The 20,860-nt window shown below is 40.8% G+C and overlaps 1 protein-coding gene across 1 annotated transcript in view; it reads right to left on the reverse strand.

The window, feature by feature from the left end:
• APC7 (anaphase-promoting complex subunit 7) overlaps positions 1–20,860 on the reverse strand; it is a 197,469-nt gene that overhangs the window by 42,893 nt on the left and 133,716 nt on the right. The window lies entirely within an intron of this gene.

Genomic DNA, 20,860 nt, shown 5'->3' on the forward strand with positions numbered 1-20,860 from the left:
ATGTCCAAAGAATGATAGTTTTTCCCAGTCCTGCTCAATACTGATTCTATTTTCTTATGAAATGTTTCATTTGATTCTATTCTCCATTGCCCATTAATTTTATAGTTTCTTTTTATGGATGTTCTAATTATTTTGTCTATTTCAGTTATATTAGTAGTTTTAAAAATGTTTTCACTAGCTTTAGTTATTTCTGGATGTGCGACTTCTATAATGTCTTAATTTGACTGCTATTGATAAGCCTTTTTTTGTTGTATGTAGTCTTTGTAATATAATTTGCTTTTGTTTTATTTATTCATTAATTTATTCTACGATGCCAAGCTGGTTTCTCATTAAGATTATAAGTTCTCCTAAATTCTTAAATTTATCAACAACTTTCATTTCTTGCCCATCAATCCTTATTTTACTTACCAGTGATGGATCTGTAAACAAGATTTCAGTATATTCAAAGGATATTCTAAGACCTATTATTTGTGCTATTTCTTGTAGAAACTAAATTTGGTGCCAAGTTTCCTGAATACTGTTGGACAATAAAGTAAGGTCATCAGCAAATCCCGAACAGTTTAAACTTAAATTTTGCTTGGAACTTCCAATTTTATTGTTCTTTGGGTTGACCACATCATGTATTCTAATGCACTATTAAATAGTTGAGATGATAAAACAGTCCCCTTGTCTTAAACCTGTTTTAATTTTAAAAACAGGTTCACCGGGCGAGTTGGCCGTGCGGTTAGGAGCGCACAGCTGTGAACTCGCATCCGGGAGATAGTGGGTTCGAACCTCACTGTCGGCAGCCTTGAAGATCGTTTTCCGTAGTTTCCCATTTGCACACCAGGCAAATGCTTGGGCTGTACCTTAATTAAGGCCACGGCCACTTCCTTCCCATTCCTAGGCCTTTCCTGTCCCATCATCGCCATAAGACCTATCTGTGTTGGCGCGACATAAAGCGAATAGCAAAAAATAAAAAATGGTACAGAAACTTTTGCTCTAAACTTCACTTTTGATTTGGTATTAGTTAGTGTAAGTTTTATCAGTTAAATTAATTTTGGACTCCATCCAAAATTCAGTAAAATTTTTAAAACTGAAAAGGTCTGTGTACAAGGTGCAATCAAGTTATAACACCTACGATTTTTTTCCTCAGAACTGGAAAGAGAAATGCAGTTTGTTTTAAAATAAACAGGCACTCTCTGTCAATACGTGAGAGAGATGGCAGCACTGTACATCATAAAGAACCCTAGCGGCAGCAGCGATATTGAGGACTACTTTTCATACCTAAAATGGTGATGTTTTCATTACAAGATCAGCATGTAATCATTTGTTTTCTTCATCTGTGTGGTGTGACACTAATTGAAATTCATTACGTGGTTATGGTGTCATGGATGTGCCTAATGTGCGTTCGTGGGTGTGACAATTCAAAGAAGGCAGAGCATCGTGTGACAAAAACCAAAACAATCTTGGCCTCGCACAAGCTGGTCTGATGACATGGTCGAGTGAGTGGAGAAAGTTGTTTCTGAGGATCGCCGTATGAGTGTCGAACATATCGCCTCTAAAGTTGGCACTTACGTGTAATTCATTAAACATCCAGAAAAGGCTGCAAGTGTGCTCTTTCCCCAAAACAATACATTAGCGCATCGGGTGAATGGGATGCAGCAGTTTCTTTGTGAAAACAAATTCAAAGTGATTTCTCACGCTCCCTACTCACCTGACCTGGCTCCTTGCGACTCTAGGCTATTTCCAACGATGAAAGACACTCTCCATGGCCATACATTCACTAACCATGCCGCTATTGTATCAGTGATTTTCCAGGGGTCAAGACAGGCTCCTAAAGAAGCGTTCGCAGTAGCCATGGAATCATGGCATCGACATTGTGAAAAATATGTACGGCTGCAAGGAGATTACATTAAGAAGTGACAAGTTTCATCGTTTTTCTGTGATTAGTTAGTGAGAAAAAAATCAGAGGTGTTATAACTTGAATGCACCTTGTATACAACCATATGCCTTCTTAAAGTCAACTAATGTTATTTCTATATGCTTGTTTTGTTTTCTGTAGTATGCCATTATTAATTTGACTATTGTCTTTTTAATATGTTTACGACTGTTCACGAACATCATTTTAAGATTAAAATTATTGGCTGAAGATGCTCTTTACAAGAGCGAAACATGTCCCTTAGAAGAATTAATTGTATGAAAGTGTAAACGCCAATAAAGGTGATATGTATTGAATAGGTGGATAGAAATACTTGTTATAATTGCTGTGAATAACATCATTCAATACGGAACAACCATGAGGATAATGACTTGTAATGTGCATGTTTGGCGGCGTCAAGTGTACAGGGCAGACCCTGCCCATATTGTGGAAAGACACAGGCATAATCCCTGGCTACATGGTGTGGGGAGCCACAGAATATGCATTCAGGTCACCTCTAATACTGTTTCGTCAGACTTTGACTGCACAGTGATACGCCACAGACATTCTGCGTCTGCACGTCCTACGCCTTATGGCACAGCAACTTCAGTGTTCCAACAAGATAATATACGTCCACACACAGCATGTGTGTCTATGGATTGCCTACAGCATGCTGAGGTCCTCGCATGGCCAGCAAGATCCCTGGACCTCTCCATCACTGAAAACGTGTGAGATAACATTGGAACGGGACTCCATCCCAGTACCAACCTGCGGAATATGAAGGGATAACTGCAACAACTATGGAAGAACTTGCCTCAGGAGAGGACCCAAAGGCTATTTGTCACAATTCCGAACCGCATAAAGGCATGCATTGCGGCCGGAGGGGTTGCGACACCCTACTGACCTGGCGCCTATGTTCCACCTGTAACTGCTAACGGCCTTGTCTCTTTCATCCCATATTGTAATCAGTTCATCAGTTCAATAAAGGCAAATGGTTTTTCAGCATATGTAGTTTCATTCACTTTCAATCACTCCTTTTGGGTGCTTAAATATTTTTTTTTTTTTTTTTTTTTCAGGCAGTGTGTATAAATATTGAAGTGAAGTTTAAAAACTAACATTTACCGACATGAAAATACGTACTGTTAATGCTTTCTTGGTAGCAGTAAGCTGTGACTAAAACAGAGCTTAAAGTTCAAGATACTCAAAACAATTTACAGGAAGAGCCAAAAAACGGAGAGAATAATCAACAACTACCTAATCCAAGAGGGGGAAACAGCAGTCGAGGGGATGAAAAACTACAAGGCATGTGGAGAAGATCAGGTTTTTGCAGAAATGTGGAAATATGCCAGTGAGACAGTTCGAAATTTCCCACACATGGCTCTATCGAAAATATGGACAACAGAACATTTTCCCAAACACTAGATAACAGCTATCATCTACCTGCTTCACAAAAAAAAAGATAAGAGAAATTCAGACAACTACAGAGGTATATCTCTCTTGGAATGTACATACAAAATATTTGTTAGAATCCTGTATGGCAGAATTGAAGAAAAATTAGAGCAAGAATGAGGTGAATACCAAGGAGACTTCAGACCTTGGAGAAGCTGTGCAGAACAAACCATCACATTAAAATTAGCTATGGCATATTACAGAAAACAAAACAAACCTCTTGCAATAATGTTTGTAGACTTTAAGAAGGCATATGACTGTATTCATAGGCTTTCAATATTCATAATATTAAGAAATTTTGGACTGCACCTGAAACTAGTCAAACTGACTGAACTCACCTTAACCAACACACAAACAAAAGTCACGTTTAGAGGAAATTTTTTTAAGCCATTCCTCATAAAAACTGGTTTAAGACCGAGGGATTGTTTGTTACCACTGCTATTCAACTGTGCTTTGGAATATATAATGAGGGAATGGTATAAGGATAACCCACAAAACATCAAAATTGGAAGATCAAAAGACAACATAACCTCAAATTGTCTGGGATTTGCTGATAGCCTTGCTCTCCTATCTAACCATGTTCAGGAAAATAAAAAACAAATTAAATCATGACAAAAATAGCACAAAAAATAGGCCTCAAAATATCTTTTCAGAAAACAGAAATCATTGCCTCAAAATATCCTTTCAGAAAACAGAAATCATGTTAACTGACCCAGCACTCGCAAAGAAAATCTAAGTAGGAGAACAGGAAATCAAAATTGTACACAAATTTAAATACTTAGGTTATATTATTTATATAGCGCATGATGCTATAGTTGACAATCGACTATGTACAAGTTCCTAACAGGCACAAAAATTTGACTTTATATACATACTACAGTAGAACCTCGGTAATTCAAAATCGGTTAATTCAAAATCCCGCCTAATTCGAAGGAGGTCTCGTTCCCGGAAACATGAGATACAGTTTTGCATGTTATTTAAATTGTTTAATTCGAAATACGGATAATTCGTAATTCGAAGTACAATGTCGGTCCCATTACTGAAATTTAGACTTTTAATTCGAAACTGCCTTTACATTTTAAAAACAGTAGTATGTTACAGAGTAATTTCAACTCGAAATTTATCCACGTCATAACAGAACGCGTGTTCCGGAACGTGGAGTGGTACCGTAGCTTTCCGCATTTGCACCCACTTCGATGGATCTACAGTGCGCTTCATGATTACTAAGTTGAATGAAATCGGAATTCTTTTGTATTCAAACTTTTAAGGAACGCCGTAATATCACGCAACGGGCAGTGTGCGGGAAAACAGAAACCGCGAACACTGGAGATGCCGACAGTTGACGGAAAAAAAAATACGTGGCTCATATAATAAATTCGTAGGCACCGAACAATATTGTCATTGTAGGATGCTAAAAGGTTTGTTTTTTCCACCTATTCAATACATATAAACTTTATAAATTAGGAATTTATTATTGATTGCACTTGAGACATGTTTCGCCCTTCATTGAGGGCATCATCATCAAAATAACACCTCAAGGTAAAAAATCAGGTAACTGGTTAGTAGTTGACATGTACAAATTAATACATATTATTAATACAATTACAAAAATTAAGTATGGGAAATAGTTGTACAAAAGTGATGGTTGAACATATAGGTTTATAGATGAAAAGTCAGCATCAATGCCTAAAATTAACATAGTAGAGTTCGGCAGTGGTGCTCTGGAGAAACAGTTGACGCAATCATAGGAAAAAAAGTTTTAAAATATTTACATTATAACAATTAAGGGAGAAAAGGTGTAGTGTTCGGCGTCAATGTTTGTAACCAAAAATGAATGTCAAAGGTTGGTAACTATACAGTATTTACATTGTTCAATTGAACAGTTGAGATAAAGTTATAAAATATTTACATTATAACATCAGTGTAAATGTTTGTAATACAGAAGTCAACTAAAAGAATAAGCGAAAGTTTCAACCCGCAACATTTTCCTAATTAGCAATTACCCACTAATAACTGTCACCATTGTTGCCGTTCAAACGCACCGAATACCCATGAATCTCCATCCACACTGACCAGTCTCCGTACCGATCTCGGCGCTGCAACTGGAAAACTTTCAGCTTGATGCCTATAAAACCTCATTTGGCTATGAAATATTTCCCTACCCCCGGTGATTTTAACTAAAATAAACTGCTCTACATATTTCTGAAATGTCAATGCTAAATCCTTCTTCCAACCTCTAAAACATCAGGACGCACTTGGTACTGGAAAAAAAATTTTTATCCTTGCACACCAGCTGCTCTTGTGTAATTATGTATATAATAGTAATTCTCAACTATTCAATTAGATAATGTAATTACTATATAGTTACCAACTATTGACATTAGTTTTTATTACAGAGCAGAAGCACATCATCCTACTCCACAGCGTATCCTGTTGAGTGTGGTCCAGGTGGAGCGAGGAAGGTTGAACCCAGGCAACTTTGTAGTTGGATCCCTAATGTTGACAATGCCATGAGGGTGTGATTGAGACCATTCGCATTTCCATATTTCATCAGGCTTGAAATGTGAATTAACTAATTCCCTTGCCGTCTTCCAGGCAGGTTTCCGTGACTTGAGTCTCATTACGGCATTTTTATCTGCATCCTGATGTACTGGGAGGTAACTATTTTTCGCTATCCTGGTCCACAGTCCAACAAGGGCGCTTTGCCCTCTGATGTGAGGAGGCTGAATATTGCTCAGTAATGGTAACCATTGAATAGGAGTAGAGTGCAATTACAGTGAAACCTCGATTCTCCGTTTTTCGAGGGACCATGAAAATAAAACGTACAACACGGGAAAACGGAAAATCCGGGAATGAATGAAAACCATCAACAATTTGGCTAAACATCACAAAAATTGAATATGTATAATTATAATCTTACAAAAACTCCTAAACCAAACCAAACTACAGCCCCAGTGGGACTTTGCCTGCCAAGCGACAGCTGCTCAGCCCGAAGGCCTGCAGATTACGAGGTGCGCATGGTCAGTGCGACGAATCCTCTCGGCAAATATTCCTGGCTCTGTAGATCGGGGTCGCCATCTCACCATTAGATAGCTCCACAATTAAAGGTATTCACGTAGGCTGAGTGGACCTGGAACCAGACTTATATCCAGGTAAAATTGCCTGACCTGGTCGCAATCGAACCCGGGCCCTCTGGATGAGAGGCGGGCATGTTAGACCGCGAAACCGCATTAATTACCGGTACGCGAGTTCAAAATCTCAGTACTTTATATTCAATTTTACAGGGGAATCTTCGTCAGTTTCCCGTGAAAATTTCTTTCAGTTCAGCAACTTTGATTAGGCTAGCCAAACTTCGAAAAATCTAATAACGCCAAGCCAAACGACAATCGACCACAAGTAGTTTTTAATTCTCTCATCTAATAAAATAAAGCACATTAGATACAAAAGCACCCAAAATGATGGCGAAATCCGTTCATTTCTTAATCTTTCATTGTAATTTGGTCTCCGGTATACTGTTCGTAGTCAGTTTCTGGAAATCTCGTACTGCGCAAATTAGGCCTACATCGACTTTTAAAGGTTATGTTGTACTCGAAAACATGGTTTCGAATGTAAGTATCGATTCTTAAAAGTTCTCGAATGCATTATATTCAATTCTGCGCGTCACAAATCCAATCAAATTGGAAACATAAAAGAAATGTAAAAACTTCAGAAATTACGGTTATTCGTGTGACCTTGAGGTCATCTGGAAAGCGCGCTCGCTGCACGTCAGTACGAGTTTGAAATGATACCAACCATTTAAAATGTAACGTGCGCAAATAAAACGACTGCAGTTTTTGGTATTTTAACACGAAAACGTAACTTCCCAGTCTTACATCAGGACCTAAACAGTAATAGGCAATCCCAAGACCTCCCATTGCTTTTTTTTTAATGTGGGGTGCAACATCTGTTTTGGTCTCGCTAACATATCATGTACGATAATATCAAAAGGTACCGTACTGAATTTGTGTTAAGGAGGAGCAGTTTTGATTCGTGCCTGAAAGCCCAGTTACTCTGCAGTGCCCTGAGCAAAGTGCCGAAAACCTCTTCGGCAGTATGATCGAAAAAAATGTAAAAATATAAACATCTAACCCTGGACATAATATGGACGTTTTATAAGTGTGAACATATGACGAAACTCGTTCCGTCTTCAAGCAGAGCTGTCGAAATGCGCCGTGTCTCCTTGCAATTGTTGTGGGCACCCTCTGCTTTATGATTTTCCGAGATTCTCTAAACAATACCACCCGAATGCGATGCTAAGATGGTCTCTTATGCAAGTTCACCGCCGATCGCTTTTCTAGTACCGGTACAGTACTTGCTTTAATTATCGCAGTGACAGAGCGTTAACGCCAAGATCCATAAATATGCCATAGCCGTCCTTTCGTGAGATACAGTTATTAAAAAACGATTGATCGAGGATTTAGCATTGATGGGACTGGAATTTCTGGACGGTTGATCCGGGAAAGCGTTTCTTCGAGGAACGGATAATGCGGGACTTTTACAACGTGATTTAATTACGATGCTCGCGGGACCACGTAATTTGAACGCATATTCCGGGAAAACGTATTTTCGGGGAACGGATAATCGAGGTTCCACTGTAACCAGATATAATTCTCATTGTGTGGTGCAGTTGGACATCAACCAGACTAGTGTGGGAGCTATTGAGCCATTCAGAGGAGAAATATTCAGCTGGTGAATATACTATTGCTAGAGCAGTTGTCCATAGTGTGCATGCATCCACGCCCCATGAAGTACCAGCTAGTCTACCCAGCAAGTCATTATGGCTTTTAAGCTTAGTAGCCAGTTTCTCAAGATGGCGTCGATAGGTTAAGGACCTGTCTAAAGTTACCAAGATATTTTGGGTTGGTATTACACTGCAGTGTGTGGTTTCCGAACCTGATTGTGGGTTGATAGTGTGCCAGCCTGTTATTTAAGTGGAACACAGCTACCTCTGTTTTTGGTGGACTAGGTTTCAGGTGCTATTTTTTGAAATAATCACCCATCTTGTCAAGGTCTTGGGATAGAATGTCTTCTGCCTCATTGAAGTCTGTTGTTTGTATGGTGAGGTTGATATCATCTGCATAGGTGAACTTGAAAGATACGGTTTCTTGGAGATCATGGATGTATAAGTTGAAGAGAATGGGAGACAAGACTGACCCCTATGGCAAGCCATTATTAAGTTTATGGAATCTGCTATGGACATGTTCTGTATGAATTTGGAAAAATCTGTTACTGAGCATATTTTTTATCAGGGTGAAAATTTTAAGACATGGTATAGTCCTGATGAGTTTCAGGAGAAGGCCATATTTCCAAACGGTGTCATAAGCTGCTGTGAGATCAAGGAACACAGATAGATTTTTATTTTCCTCTCGAATCCTGCTTCAAGGAAGGAAGTCAAAGCAAGAACCTGATCACTGCAGTCTGAACCATGCCAGAAACCAGCTTGCTCAAGAGGAATAAGGTGTTTAATTGCAGGAGATATTCTATTGAGGATCAGTCTTTCTAGAAGACTATGTAACACTTAGCAGAGATATGGGTCTATAGCTTTGAGGTGATTTGGGATCCTTGCCTGGTTTCAAGATAGCAATAATTTTAGCTATTTTGAATAGAGCAGGCAGGCGGCCCGATTGCAGAACATCACTGAGGAAAGAAGCAAGCCAACGTTTGGTAGCTGGACCACAGTTCTTTATAAGTTCATGGTATATGCCATCCAGTCCTGCAGCTTTACCATTTCTGAGTGTGTCCAAACTTTTTTGCACCTCTTCTGGAGAAAATGGACTTGCATACTGGTCATTTGGCTGGGTGTCTTGTTTTCTCTGCCTTAGTTCCGATTTAACCTGCTTGGTGAATTTCTTATCCCCTGAAATCTGCAATGTTGAGACGAGGTGATTAGCTATGGTTTCCACATTAATTGAGTGATTCCTTGATGGTATGGAAGTTGGATCGAGCTTGCGGATGAGTGACCATGCTTTTCTGCTGGAATGTGTGAAGTTAAAATCCCTTACAGTTGTTACCACTTCTCTCTTCTAGCATTATCTAAGGATTTGAGGAGTTTGATTGCTTTCTCCTGACTACATTCTTCCTCATATTCAGCAGACAAGCGACTGGTTTCCTCATTCCAACCTGGAATGTAATCCTTCCGATAGCCTCGAAGAATGGTTCTTTTTGCGACAGATTTTATTAGTCCAACAAACTTACCGTAATTTTCTGAAGTTGGAGCTATCCATCTAATATTGGTATCTGTGTGCAATGCATAAGCATTCCAATAAGCTTTTTGAAAGTTCCAGCGAGGTTTAGGTATAGACCTAATGACAGGTATCTGCAGGCCAATTTTGTAAATTATGGGTCTATTTTATTTATTTATGTATGTATGTATGTATGTATGTACGTATTTATTTATTTATTTATTTATTTATTTATTTATTTATTTATTTATTTATTTATTTATTTATTTATTTATTTTTTATTTATTTATTTATTTATTTATTTATTTATTTATTTATTGACTTTAGCAGTGGCGAAGTTAAGGCTCATGGCCCTCTTTTACAATTAACCACATAATTATTCTACAGATAATTACATATAGGCTATAAAAGAAATGTACTATTCTGTCAGAAAATCAAAGATAAGCTAAAAATTACAGATATGAACAATATATAATGAAGAAAGAAAGCAGAGTTCAACGAGTAAAATAGAATAAAATTCGGAGCATATAGATAATGAGAAAGAGACAAGTCATAATGAAAAGGTAAGATACAAACTGGAAAAGATAAGCAATGCATAAAGAGAACACAATAAGTAATAAAATAAATGGAAATATAAGTATGGCCATAAAAGTGATCTATGTACATGAGTAAGAACCTAAATATTATGTACATTACACTATAATAATAATAATAATAATAATAATAATAATAATAATAATAATAATAATAATAATAATAATAATAATAATAATCACACAACCTATCATACGTCATCATACACACAAAACAATCAGCAGTATTCAACAGGTAATCTCTACATGCAGTCTTAAATTTCGATATTGGGTATGAGTTCCTAACAGCAGCTGGGAGTGAATTCCAAAGTCGTGACCCAGCCACAATGAAGGATCTGTTATATTATATATTGAAGAGTGGTTGACGGGAATAGCGAGGGAAGTGGCAGATCTAGTGTTACAATTATGGAATGAGGATAATAAATGGAATTTTGAAGAGATGTATTTGGGTAGATGTTCATTCTGAGTTCGATATATCAACGTAAGTACGTGGAATTTCCATCGCCTCTCGGGTTTCAGCGAGGAAAGAAATGTGTAGCTAGGGGTTATGTGAGCATCGTAATTCAAGTTAAAAACAAATCAAAGACCAGAGTTCAATGCTCGTTGAAGTTTCATAGTTTGTTCATGGCTTGCATCAATGAGGACAATGTCGCAGTAGTCAAGTATTGGTAGTATCAAAGTTTGGAGTAGTTTTATCTTTACGTCTTGTGGCAAAATGTCCTTATGTCGTTTCAGAGGGTGTAGCGTCGCATACATCTTTCTACATGTATTTCTTACGTGTGCAGACCAGTCAAGTTTCAGTCAGGGTCATACTTAGGTTCTTTTTTTTTTTTGCTAGTTGCTTTACGTCGCACCGACACAGATAGGTCTTATGGCGACGATGGGACAGGGAAGGGCTAGGAGTGGGAAGGAAGCGGCCGTGGCCTTAATTAAGGTACAGCCCCAGCATTTGCCTGGTGTGAAAATGGGAACCCACGGAAAACCATCTTCAGGGCTGCCGACAGTGGGGTTCGAACCTACTATCTCCCGAATACTGGATACTGGCCGCACTTAAGCGTGCAGCTATCAAGCTCAGTACCTAGGTTCTTCACTTCCTTACTGAATGGGATTACGGTGGCATTTAATGTCACCGGAGGAATAGCATAATTTTTATACATGATGTTTAATAATTTCTGAGAACCAATAATAATTGTTTGAGTTTTTTTTTTGGGGGGGGGGGTGTTGAGGAGGAGAGAGTTTTCACTGGCGTACACACTGAGTTGTTGAAGGTCGGAGTTAATATCTCTTATTGCATTCGATATATCATTTATATTAACGTGGCAGTAAATTTGGGGGTCATCGGCAAAGAGGTGATATCTATTATACTTTATTTTAAGAGGAGATATCATGTATATAGAGGACAAACAAAAGGGGACCAAGAACAGAACCTTGGGGGGTTCCTGCTTTCCGGAGTCGCCACTGAGAAACAGTATCTTGTACTGTAACACGTTGCATACGATCTGTAAGATATGCGGTGAAAAATTTTAAAGCAACATCACCGAAAAACGATTTGATCTTCATCAGCAATGTCAGGATGTTTATCGTGTCAAAAGCACTGCTGAAGTCAAGGAGTGTGAGTATTGTCACTTGTTTTTCGTCCATTGCTTGTCTGATGTCCTCAGTCACTTTGAGTAAGGCAGTGGCTGTGCTATGATCCTTCTTGAAGCCAGATTGCAGGGGGTCAAGAAGAGAGTGAGCCTGAAGGTATTCCAATATTTGCGCATGTACCAACCGTTCTAACGCTTAGGAGAGAGCAGGGAGAATCGAAATGGGACGGTAATCAGAGAAGAGTTTCGAACCTGGGTTTTTAGGAAGTGGAATTACATTGGCGTACTTCCAAATTGTCGGTAATGTGCCGTTTTTGAGACAGTAATTAAAAATATGGGTGAGAATGGGTAGAATAGCGCCAATAACATTATGTATGAAAGTAATAGGAATTTCATCGACACCGCTTGCTTTGGATTTAATAGAATACAAGACTTTCTTAACTTCATTAGTGCTGACGATACAAAAGGCAAAGCAGGGGCAATTTTGTGGGACAGGTGCTGGGACGTTATTGACGTGTGGTCTGTCAAGCGGGTTAGACTGAGCTCTCCCTTCCGTGAAATACTCATTTAAATTGTCGAGTGGAATGTCAGGTACCTGAAGCTGTTCTTGTATTTTTCCTATGCCAATGGCTCGGAGATGCCTCCAGGCACTAGACGTATTTAGGTTACTTACTGATTCGCGAACATATTTAAATTTAAGATTACGGATGATTTGTTTAGATTTATTCCTAATTATTCTATACTGTTCATAATCATTTGGGTCCTGAGTATGTTTGTAATGTCGGTAAAGAGCATCACGTTGAAACATCATATTTTTAACTGCAGGGGTTAGCCATGGATTAGGTTTGCAGGATATTTTGATCAGTCTTTTCGGTGCATGTTTGTTGTATACATTGTGTATTAACGAATTAAATGTATTTACTTTTTCATCAATGTCTGTCAGATTTAAAATGCTATTCCATGGAAGATTGTAGGCATTGTGTCCTAATTTATAGATTTCGATATCTTTCATATTCCTGCACGTTATATACCTAGGTTTATATTTTGGAACACGAAGTGAGTATGCAAGAAATATAAGATCGTGGGTGGACACAACCGGTACTGAAATTTGTCCGTGGTTACCACTTTCTGTGGATTGTTTGTTACTTTGAGATCTATTAAGGTGTGGGAAATGTTGTTGGCAGTACATACATGGTTTGCAGGGTCAGAGGGAAGGATAGTCAAGTCACATGAGGAAAACAAGTCTTCTAGTTTCTTAGTATCATATTTCTTCGTAAGTAGATTTGTATGGAAGGTGCCTAATATAATGATATTGTAATCGTTATAGTGTCCGCCATGCCAACTTGCTATGGGCCCGCCTCGTCACCGTATTCGACCCACCCCCTTACTTCAGCCGTGCCAATCACATGTAGCTCTTAAGTCCTAGGCCAGCCACTCTCGCCTCCGCCCGCGGTCCCGCAGCAGAGGACTACGGAAAGGAAGATTAATCTGGAGTCTTCTATTTGGCGAGGTTCCTGGAACCATCGAACATGCAGACTATTCCAGAAGGGCTGGTGCAGGTATATAAGAGCAGTTACTTGCCTGCAGTCAGTCAGTGAGAGTTAGACGGAGTTAGTGAGTAAGAGTGAGTTCGCTGGAGCGTAGGCAGTGATGGCCTGGGAGAGTGCAGCCTGATGGATTATCTGCCTGTTGGAGCGAAGGACTCGTTCCTGTTCCCCTGAGAGAGAGAGAGAGAGAGAGAGGGGAGAGAGAGGGGGGAGAGAGAGAGACACACACACACACAGTCCCTTGTGGCTGGCTGCTGGAGAAGAACCTTGGGTGTTCTGGAGCGGCAAAGGGAACACTGGGTGACGTGTGTAGACCGCGAACGGGGTTCGACGGATTGAGTGAACAGCAGATACTATCCCGACTTGTGAGACTGACGTGTAGGCTGTGGACCGTGACAGCACTAACGAGTGTGACTGAGTGGCTGAGAGAGTGTACTGTAAATAATCGATGACTCTGTGTAGTGTGTCATTGTAGATGGAACAAGTGATAAACGAAGGGAGAGAGAGCGCGCAAACCGTGTAAGTGTGCAACCGTGTGCTTGTGTAAGTTGTGGCTCGGCTATCGTCTGGGGGTGTGTGTAAATCTGTAAATGTAATGCTTAGTTAATAAATCTTAGAAATAAGACACTACCAGGTTCTGTACTCATTTATTTACCCGGCCAACACGTTATAACTGGTGTCTGAAGTGGGATGGATAAGTGTGATACACTAGTGGATAAACTCTTACGTAAAAACTGGTGTCAGAATTGAATACCTGGTAGCTTATTTTGTAGGCGGCAGGAATTTCTTCGAGTGAAATGAATTCCGAACAGCTTCAGATTTTTCTAAGCAAATTTAGTGAACTCGAAAATAAAATTTTATCTAGTTATGGCGAATTCATTAGTGAACTGAGATCTGAGTGGAGGTCAAACCCGGACGAGCTGAAAACATATTTAAATGAACGGAAGAGTGAGCAGTTAAAGTCAGGAGACGAAGTACGTTCTCTTGAAGCCGAGGTCGACAATGACGACGTGCGGGACAACAACGAACTAGACAAGAACCGGTCCGAAGAGATGCTCACGGTTGTGGAGTCCGGAGTTCGAGGCCCAGCGGTGGAAGTAAGCGCCCTGCGTGCGGAAACGATGGCTGTGGAGATGCAAATGAATCCTGCTAGCAGCGACGGCGGCTCCACCATCGTGAAGTTCGAAACCCTACGGGACGACGGGATTACTTCCAAGAGAACATGCCGGACTCAGTTCGAGACCGGATCGACGTCTAAGAAGAGTGCCGAATACCCGATCGCCAGACTACGTGTACAGAATATGATAGTTCAACGCAGCCCCCAGCCAACTTCAACCTACGAGGAGGTTGTAGGAGTGCTGGACGTGCGCTGCGGTGTCCAGCAACCGAGACCAGCTGGAGGAGAGGACACAGCGCACCGATATACGCCGCAGATAATCGACGCCGAGATCGAGCGACTAGGTAACGTGATTGTGGAAGAGTTACCCTGAGGTGACACCAAGCTCGAGGCGGCTGACGCCTTGTGATAAACTACATGGCGCTGAGATCCGTCCAAGAAGGACGATCGGCAAGAAACAGAACTACGAAGAGGCTGTGACGATGGCCCATGAGACAGAGGCAGCGACTGCAATGGCACGGCTGGAGGGACCCCTACTACGAGACGGAGCAGCAATGGAAGATGAACCGATGAACCGATGACCAACGAACGAGGATGCCACCTGACCAGGATACTTGTTCCGGCACGAAGCTGCGTGCCGGTACGAACATCAAACTCCGCACCCCGGAAGAAAAGGAAATTCAGCAGGGCTAAATCTGGGGCAAGCAAACCAGTCCCGGGCATCTCGCGCCAGAGGACTACGAAGGCGCTCAAGCCCTGAAAGTAGACGCGGGTGTGGACGAAAGGAAAACCACCGAAGTTCCGGCTGCCACGCGAAGACTTGCTGATTGTTATCAACGGGAACGTGTACACCGTCGACTGGACCCGGCGGATCCCCCATAGGAAGGTGGTGGCCAACCGAACAAACTGTACTGCAGCGTATCGTGGAGCAGCTCGGGACGAGCAGCCTTAAGGAGGGAGCAATGTAATGGTTATAGTGTCCGCCATGCCAACTTGCTACGGGCCCGCCTCGTCACCGTATTCGGCCCACCTCCCGTACTTCAGCCGCGCCAATCACGTGCAGCTCTTACGTGCTAGGCCAGCCACTCTCGCCTCTGCCCGCGGTCCCGCAGCAGAGGACTACGGAAAGGACTGGAAGATTAATCTGGAGTCTTCTATTTCGCGAGGTTCCTGGATCCAGTCAGTCAGTCAGTGAGAGCGAGATTGAGTTCGCTGGAGCGCAGGCAGTGATGGCCTGGAAGAGTGCAGCCTGATGGAGCCGAGGACTCGTTCCTGTTCCCCTGATGAGAGAGAGAGGGAGAGAGAGAGAGAGAGAGAGAGAGAGAGAGAGAGAGAGAGACACACATACCCCCCCTTGTGGCTGGCTGCTGGAGAAGAACCTTGGGTGTTCTGGAGCGGCGAAGAAGGGAATACTGGGTGACGACGTGTGTAGACCACGAACGTGGTTTGACGGATTGAGTGAACAGCGGATACTATCCCGACCTGCGAGACTGACGTGTAGGCCGTGGACCGTGACAGCACTAACGAGTGTGACTGAGTGCCTGAGAGAGTGTACTGTAAATAATCGATGACTCTGTGTAGTGTGTCACTGTAGATGGAGCAAGTGAGAAATGAGAAACTTCTTTCCTTGTGGATGTCAGAGATTCGGTTATCAATCACTTGGTACCTTTAAGAGCTCGCTTAGCGCGGCAGATGTGGTCTCTTTCATGGTACCTGAGGAATTTAATGATGATCGGCCTATTACCTGCGGACACCACCTCAGCTGCTGTCCTCTTCATACGGGCGAGTCTATGACACGGATCTATGCTGTCTATAGACAATTCGATGTTCAGACTGTTTTTTAACGTACCCAGCGCCACAGCGTACGTGTCCTCATTGGGGGTCTCACAGACACCATGAAGGAGTAGACAGTTCCTTCTGCTATATTGCTCTGCCTCGTCAATCAGGATGTCCTGCTGTTCGAGACGTTCCTGTAGATGGCTTACCTCCTTCTTCATTTCACTTAATTCCTCTGAAATTATTTCCCGAAAATCCTGGAACTCTGAAGCGACGCCGGTTAGTGTGTCACCTGGGTTGGCAGCACTGGTCGCGCCAGCAGCCATGGCTTCCTCCAAGCGTGCTTGGAATTCTGCCATTCGCTTCTCAAACTTCGAAAGAAAGAAATTTTTCTGTACTTGCCTGTGTACTGGGATGTTGTCATGAGATTGGAAGAAACAAAACAGAGATTGGGTGAATAGTCTTTATTCCAATGGCCAGAGTGGAATGTCCCTATGTCCTTAGCATCGTAGACTAGCTTAAGGTCTCTCTTGTCCATCCATTCAAGCAGTCTGTCACCATTCTCATCACACTCATCATATCCTCATAAACTGTGGTGACTGTTGAAGTCTCCAATGATTATGTTATTTTCTGTAGGTACCAGCACGATGAGATCTGGCCAATTGACTGTAGGTGGCTTATATAAATTACTGTAGTTATCACAACATTCTCCACTTGAAGATGAGAATAAGATTGATTCACAGCATAGTTCACTATAGGTTTGTTCCAACACGCAGTTCGGAACGAGTTGGGAACGCATTCAGAACCAATACCAACAACTGTGAATGCGCAAGCACTTATGATTACCGTTCAGAACAACTTCTGTTATTGCAGCATGTTAGAACGCAAATAGAATCATTCTGTGCGTAATCAGCGCCATCTAGAGACAGCTGGTGAAACTAATCATGTATTTGGCTTTACTGTAACTACAATTACCAGTGATAGATTTAACCAACGGTGGGTTCTATAAATGTAATACATTCCAATACACTAGAGTCCCGTTTATCCGAACCCCGTTAATCCAAAAGTCTGGTTAATCTGAACTGAAATGTTCAATTTAATAAGTATTCTCCTTATTGAAATGAAAGAACATATTATAGAATGAAGATTTCCTTGCATTTTATTAGTCACATTTTACTAGAGTAACTTAATATAAACATAATTACACATCATAAATCATCAATCATTGGTCGTTTATCTTTACAAAGTCTGTTATTTTTTTGCCATACTGATTAGAAGCTACTCGAAGATGCAGTGTTAAACCAGTGTCTCATAAACATCACATCAGTGGGCGTAGCAGCGGAGTGTTGTTCGATGTAGCCTACGGCAAGTTCTAAGGCGGCTGTGGCATCTGAGTGTGACACTAGTTGTTCATTGTGGTCTTCTTCATCGTCACTCTGTTCCTCATCAACTCCAGATTCTTTCTCCACCATAGCTACAATTTCTTGGTCTGTTTGTAATTGATGACAGTCAGCTTCCATCTACTCGCTAACGCCATTTTCATTGGCTTTCTCACACCCAGGAAGCTGTTGAACAATTTCAAGGAGATTGACATTTGCAGACGCTTCCGCTGGACTCCCGATGAATTTGAGACTCGGTCACAATTTCTTCCACGTTTTCCTCATGAACTGCTCACTGACACCCTCCCATGCCTCTGCTGCCCAATAAATCATGTCCTTTACAATCAAGTAAAGGAACTCCTGCGGGAGAAAATCGCGGCACCTAGGCGTCTCCGGAAACTGTAAAAGTAGTTACCGGGACATAAAAACAATAACATTATTATTAGAAAATATTTTTCGGTTAATCCGAAAATTTCATAATCCAAGCAGACTCCGGTCCCAATTAGTTCGGATTAACGAGACTACTGTATTAATATTGTAATTTCTTAATTAATAAATAAAACATTTCATTTTAGAGTGGAATTTCGGAATACACAAATACAAAGTTTAACATGGTATATTAAATCTGACAACCCAACCCATCACGGTTGGCACAAACACTCTTTCCGCTCCCAGAATTTGATTTTGTAGTCCTCCTCATAGCAATTCTACATTTTCCCCTCCATTTGTCCACATCAATTTGATTTTTCGCAAAGTAAGAACTTAGTGCTTCCGTGTCTGCCTTAACTACCCTCCTTTCCCTTTTCTCCCCTCTTGCTTCAATGTTAATTTCTAACAACTGCGCTATAATAACTTTTCTTTTTGGTTGAACGTCGCACTAACACATCGAAGGTTTTCGGCAATGCTAGGATAGGAAAGGGCTTGGAATGAGAAGTTAGCGGCCGTGGCCGTAATTAAAGTACAGCCTTAGCACTTGCCTGGTATGAAAACAGGAAACCACGGAAATTCATCTTCAGAGCTGCCGACAGTAGCGTTCGAACTCTAACTCCCGAATGTAAGCTTATAGCCGTGCGACCCTAACCGCACGGCCAACTCACTCGATAATATTCATTTATTACTTTTAGATATTTTAGAAGCGCATACAGTCTTGTAATATCAGATCACGAACTATCAGAAATAAATGAAGTAAGTTTTAAAATCGACGGGAAAGTTACATAGTTGACTCATTCCTACTGTAGTGGATTAGAACATACCGAGGTGTTTTCAGTCTCCTTAACGTGTCTTCTAAATCGCGTAATTTTGTGCTCTACCGTAAATCTGGATTTATGTGCCAAGAGCAGAGAGAAAATAATTTCTCCCACTTTTTTCCTTAATACAGTTCCAAACGGCTCGCCATTATAGGCCTATTATCCATCTACTTCAGGTACGGGACTAGATGTGCTACGTCAATTTTCCTTTGCTTCATGGTGTATGTTCGAAATCAAGACATTAGAATAAGCTCAACAAATCGTAATATTTGCCTGGACGGAGGTATATTGATAAAGTTTCCATCAGGATTGAAATACCGGGCGAGTTGGCCGTGCACGTAGAGGCGCGCGGCTGTGAGCTTGCATCCGGGAGATAGTAGGTTCGAATCCCACTATCGGCAGCCTTGAAGATGGTTTTCCGTGGTTTCCCATTTTCACACCAGGCAAATGCTAGGGCTGTACCTTAATTAAGGCCACGGCCGCTTCCTTCCAACTCCTAGGCCTTTCCTATCCCAGCGTCGCCATAAGACCTATCTGTGTCGGTGCGACGTAAAGCCCCTAGCAAAAAAAAAAAAAAAAAAAAAAAAAAAGGATTGAAATTTCGTGAAAAAAGATTTAGTACCAAATTAAAACATTCAGTATTATAGGCCTAATCTAATTATAAAGCTTGCATTATTATTTACAAAAATAATTTTCATTCTTTATTCTTAGAATCTTCATCTCTAACTCATCCTCATCTCTTGAACTGTCCTAAAAAAAAAAAAAAAATTAAAAAAAAAAAGACACTGTCACCATCCAAATAACTCATTTTCCTTACTTTCTCAGAAATGTAAGGTTAACTTGTGGCAAATACTTTAGTTTCCTGACGACTCTTCAGATGGTGCTAAGCAGATTTTAGTGCGCATGACCGGAATGTCTAGTTCTCGCTCCGGACCAAGAACCGCTTTCACCGGTTCGGAACTGTTCCCAATGAGTTCTGAATTACGTTGGAACAGCAAGCTGTGAGTTCAGAACCGTTCAAAACCGATTCTCGATTGTGTTGGAAGGACCGTCGAGTTACTGCGCATGAGCAGACAGTTCAGAATAGATTCGGAATCGTGTTGGAACAAACCTTATATCATTCCTGACCAAAGTGGCAATGCCATATTTAGGATGATTTACTGCTGTTGCTAATTGGTATCCTGGAATTTTACTCCTACAGTTCAGTTGAAGATCATCTTCTGTATGAGTTTCCTGAAGCACAACTACATCCAAGGAGTGATCCAGAAGGATTTTGGATAAGTACTCACTTTTTGCCTTACTGATTCCTTCGATCTTAAGTTGGCAGATTGTTAACTGAGAGCTGAAGGTTCGGGTCTGGAAATGCGAGAAGGACTGTTTTTATTGTTATTTAAGTTGATTTCTCCATTGTCGTAACCATGAGGCCCTGTAGGGCAGTACGGTGGCATCTTATTGTTGTTATTGCTCTATTAGCACCACCCAGAGGACACGTGTAGGGTACTTTAAGGTTAAACCTACGGATGTTGAGCAACGTTGTGAAATTATAACATACAATCTTAATGAGAAGCAAACATGGCATAATAAAATTAATTAACCAAAGCTCAATATGTTACCAAGAACACTTACAACAAGAAAGACCTATCAATAGCCACAAAATTAAAGCATTATAAAACAGTTATACAACCAGATATAACATACGCTAGTGAAACCATTTTCAAAACAACTAATACTGCAGCAATAGGCAGAATACTCAAAATAGAAAAGAAAAAAAAAAACCAAGAAAATGGACACTGGATACTAGTTTCTAATGAAATAGTCTACAAAGAAATAGAACCGGTAATGAGCAGTATCAGGAAAAAAAAACACCTAATTACACCCGAAAATAGAACCAGCAGGATAATAATAGAAAAATTGTGGAACAGTAAGAGTAATATTAAGTGGATTATAGAAATCAAAGAAGATATGAAGGAACTACAAATCACAGTAGAGGATTTAAAAAACAAGACCCACAGAATCAAGACACTCAAATACATAAGACACCAGAC

Source organism: Anabrus simplex, chromosome 1 (genome assembly GCF_040414725.1).
Source record: "Anabrus simplex isolate iqAnaSimp1 chromosome 1, ASM4041472v1, whole genome shotgun sequence".
In the NCBI taxonomy this organism is placed as follows: domain Eukaryota; kingdom Metazoa; phylum Arthropoda; class Insecta; order Orthoptera; family Tettigoniidae; genus Anabrus; species Anabrus simplex.